This window comes from Tigriopus californicus, chromosome 3 (genome assembly GCF_007210705.1).
Source record: "Tigriopus californicus strain San Diego chromosome 3, Tcal_SD_v2.1, whole genome shotgun sequence".
Lineage (NCBI taxonomy): Eukaryota > Metazoa > Arthropoda > Copepoda > Harpacticoida > Harpacticidae > Tigriopus > Tigriopus californicus.
This window is the reverse complement of record NC_081442.1, coordinates 11,008,292-11,012,818: the sequence shown is the minus strand read 5'-3', so window position 1 is coordinate 11,012,818 and position 4,527 is coordinate 11,008,292. Positions and strand designations below refer to the sequence as shown.

At 45.1% G+C, this 4,527-nt stretch overlaps 1 long non-coding RNA gene across 2 annotated transcripts; it reads left to right on the top strand.

The window, feature by feature from the left end:
- Positions 1-618: 618 nt before the first annotated feature.
- On the top strand, positions 619-4,273 carry LOC131878390 (uncharacterized). Of its 2 annotated transcripts, none has more exons than XR_009373015.1 (4): positions 619-752; positions 882-3,404; positions 3,638-3,698; positions 3,759-4,273. It is a non-coding gene; the product is annotated as an uncharacterized LOC131878390 (long non-coding RNA). The 2 variants fall into 2 exon arrangements; XR_009373016.1 differs by having other exon boundaries at positions 679-813.
- The last annotated feature ends 254 nt before the right edge of the window (positions 4,274-4,527 follow it).

Below are 4,527 nucleotides of genomic sequence, written 5' to 3'. Positions count from 1 at the left end.
AAACACTAAGTAGTAAAGTAGTAACGGATGAAAAAAATTGGCATTTCTGAGGAGCATCTTGTAAAAGGAGTTCCCTTGAATAACTACTTAGTCTCTGTATTGTAATTATGGCAATGCTGTTGATGCCACAAATCAGTCAATCGACATGCACGAAGATTAGTAAGATCAGTTTCTCTTATTTTTGTTCACCTTCTTTTTGTTTAACCTCTTGCAACAAGTCCCACTCAATTCGTTGGAAATTACAGTCCACTTCGCAACCAAACCTCAAATCATTCAACAATAAAATAGCGACAATAACAATGAGATCACTCTGTCAGTCAGCCAGGCTGGTTTTGTGGTCCATGTACAGTTCGTACGTTCATGCCAAAGTCTCACAGGTAGAGGCTACTCTGTAACAACATTTGTCCGCGGAAACCACATAAGAGCAACCACAAAACACATCGCGTCGCAAATGAAGCACAGAATTTGACCAAGGACGTTAAAACGCTCGGAGGAACTCGCGCACAATCATAGACCATTGAAGAGAGGAAAAAGTGAGAGTTTCACGGAATTTGTCCTTGAATTCTCATTCATGAGACGAAAAACAGCCAACCGACCCTCCATCCATCCAACCAGTCAAGGCAGGCTTGCAGCCAGACGCCAACAATATTGATGAACGTGGTGGCCCTGGTGCATCTTCACATATTTACTGCTTAAGTGGACTCCGCCATTTTTGACAAGTTTGATAACATGGAGACGGCCGATGTGTTACTGTAAGCTTGTGTGTGCATGTGAGAATGATTCTAAAGTTTGTTCTTTCGGACGAAAGACAATGTAAGACAAGGTCCTGGGAGTCACTTGAGATTTGAAGGAAACTTTTGATTTATTTTGTGTCGTTCCAGGTGCATTTTTGTGAGACAGTTGCGGATCAGATTGGTTGGTTTTGAATTACGACAAGGACAAATAAGTATAACAATTACACTAGCTCAGTATTAGTGGGAATCGTGACATTTCACTCTGATCAGCGGCTCAAGTGAGTCAAGTTTTTAAGTAGGAATAACATTTGAGCAAAGCAAACGCGTAAATCACTGGTGCGTCCAGCCAAAAGCCATGGTCACACTGAGGACCCAAATGTCAGAAATTCACTTGTTTACACTTCCTGGACGGATCCAAGGTCAATCTCTTGCGGCGGTTGCTCTTCATCTTCAATGCTGACCCCCTCGGGCACGGCCGCTTCTTCGGTATCGTCGTCAAAGACCACGGGGGGTCGTCGAGGCACGTCCTCGGGTTGGAGATCTGGGGTCAAGCCCTCAACGACCTCATCGACCTCATTGGATTCCGTGGCTTCGGCCACTTCAATCTCAGTTAGGTCTCTCGTCACAGCTGCATCTTCAGACCTGAGACTGAGGTCGAATTGAGATTCTTCTGGAATGATGAACACATCGTCTAACCGCACTTCGGCTAAGGGGTCCCTGGTCGTGGCTGGTTGGTCCACTCCAGCTTCAGGAAGGTCGGGAACAACCTCGTCTCCTTCGGAATCATCCTCTTGGATTTCTGATGCAAATGGGTCAAAGACGTCGTCGAGCTCAATCTCGTCCAAGGGATTGCGTCGACCCTCCGCTTCAGTAGTTTCGGTGGCCGTAGTTTCATCGGCCGTGGCATCATCGTCTTGGATCTCTGACGCAAACGGGTCAAAAACGTCGTCTAATACAATTTCTTCCAAGGGATTTCGACGCGTTTGTGTATCAGCCAGGTCAATGGTGGTGGCTTCACTGTCGGAATCGTCGTCTTGAATTTCCAGTGCAAAAGGGTCAAAAACATCGTCCAATTCGATCTCAGCCAAAGGGTTTCTTCGTGTGATATCCTCAGGTTGTTCGGTGACCGTGGTCTCCTCAACCTTTTGAGCCTCCTGATCAGCTTCGAATCGGGCCTTGAGTTCGTCGATCTCATCCACAGCATTTGCCTCCTCCTCATCCACCTTGTTCAAGAGGTTGTTGAGTGTTTCATCAAAGGAGTGCAAGGTGCCACTGAAGGTCTCCGTGATGGCGTCCGCGGTCTGAAAAAAAAAGGCAAATAAACACCGCCACAATTTGTTTACTCTTGAACTTGAGACTCATCCTAAGAATCTGGAGACGCGCTAGGTTTCCTCGTTTCCATAGTAATTTGTGTGACGGTTTCCAACCACGCGAAAAGCAACATTTCATGACGTTGTTGCTCAATCACCCTTTTTGGAAGCACTCACTCGCCATTGTTTGAAGATTTCATGCTTTGGGAGTCCAATTTTACGCACTGAATATGTCTTGATTGATCAGGAAGTCATGTCTTGAGACCATTGAGGGATCTCTTGACTACAGTTACTACTACAACTACACACCTCCATCAAAGTCTTAGAGCTCTTTTATGTGGGACTGGTAGGCGTAGGTTGGAAGCCATTGTTCAGTGTTTTAGCTTGCTCACGGCATTTTCCTAAACTGGCTTGAGGTTTCAGCTTGAGCAAAAAAATGGATGGATTACTTTAATCGTGCTCTTAAATCTTGATCACTGTTATCAGACTTCCTGCCATCGTTTTCCTGCCAACTGGGCTTAAATCAAGCTTTGAACATCTGGCTTTACTCACCTCTTGCAACTCCTCAACGGCCATTTCAGCGGCCTTTTCAAGCTCATCCTGGTCTTCAGTCGTCATCTCCACCCTTTCAGTGGTGACTTCTTCCATGGGTTCGTCTGTGGATTCCTCTACAGTTTCGGTGGTCTCTTCCAAAGCCTCCGTAACAGGGGTGGAAATGGTGGTTGTGTCAGCCATGAGCTCCTTACGATTGGCTTCTTCAATAGCCTTTTTAATGGCTTGCTCTTCCAACATCTTTTGAAGGTCAAACACTGGGGCTTTATCGTCATCGTAGGTCACTCTCTGAATCTCATTCTGATTCTGAAACTGATACGGGTCCTTGACCGTAACTGGACCAAAACCTCGTAGGGGGCCATGGGCAAATCCGCGGCCGAACCTCATAACCTGCGATCACAAAACAACATATTATGGTCACCCTTCTGCGTCCAGTAAGTTATGGTCCTAGACCGTACCCTTGAGTAACCACTGTGAATTCTGACTTCGGGAGCACTTTCTTCTGACCTCGACGACGAGAGCTCATCTCCGAATCCTCGGAACTGTTCTTCGGTCAGAGACTGAGGTAGAGGAATGGCCATAACCACAGATAGAGTGGATGTGAATGCCAGGAGGCAGGATATCGTAAACCTGAGAGACTTCATTATAGTTTGTGTTTTCTTTTGTTTTGCTCGATGGATGGCTAAGAATGGGAAATTCTTCCTCGCCTTTCAATTTCAGGATAGAAGATTGGGCAACCAATGACGTGCACGAGCTGCAAAAGAATTTGTGAGAGGATGGGTAAAACGTTGGACTAAATCAAATCAAGGTGAGTCCAAAAGACGGTAATTCTCTGGCCCTTTAAGGTAGGTATATTTAGCGAAGGCGGCAAGCCATTCAGACTCCAGATGTCTAATTATACCTGTGGTTAGAAGTGACAAGGATCTTTCCCGGGGTGGTTTATTACCCTCGTTCTGAACCCTACAAGTTCATCATAATGCTATTTTTGAACTAATGGCCTGTGCATGACACTTTCATTCTCAAGATCGACATAATTTTCAGCAGGTTGGTTCGTGTTAAACTTTGTACTTCCTTCCCGCGCCCCGAATCCTGATCGACCAAGGTAATAATTACACCTTCTATTGGATCTATTTCAACTGGCCGTACATCTGTCTAACTTCAGAGTGAGTGACATGTGTGATATCCTGGAGATGCATTCGGGTGTTGGCGAACCTCCACAGCAATCGATGACCAAGACGCTAGTCCACCGCTAATGGCGATCTTGACCGCCATCTTACATCTATATCTCCTGGCTTCAATCTGGCCACAATAATTGATGTATTGAGAAATAATGGTCTTAGCTGAGTATTTGGAAGGTCTCGAGAAAATGAACTCATGTGGTTCGCAAGGTTTGCGAGTCCATTCAAATGATTGTTTCCTTAACTGTCCAAAAAGGACTGTTTGGATGGAGGAAATGGTGGCCTTGAACTCGAACCAACCCAGGATATCCCCATAACGAATCGACAATCCAAAAATCCCTGACTTCCTGATGGAAATTCCCACCTACTAGCCGTACTACCGTGTGTACCATTCCTCAAACCAAGAACCACAGAGTCGAATTGGTGATGTCTTGAATAATTCAAATTAATTGCGTCAGACAAATACACATCTGTTTGGTGTGCGTACCTTTGTCATGAACCTGGGCAGTGTCTCTTTAATCTTTGAGTCGGTGGTCCACCAAAGAAACAGGTGTGAACTGAATACTAAGTAATGGGTCAATAAATCAGGATTGAGGGAGCCTTCCTACTTCATGCCCCTACACACAATTTGGCCGTAGGAGGAGAAATTACAAAGATTGGAAATTCAAAGGCATACCAAAGTTAATATCTTTAAGATTTAATGCAAGTTTATACCCTTTTATGTCAAACTAAAGGATCAACCTACTATCATTT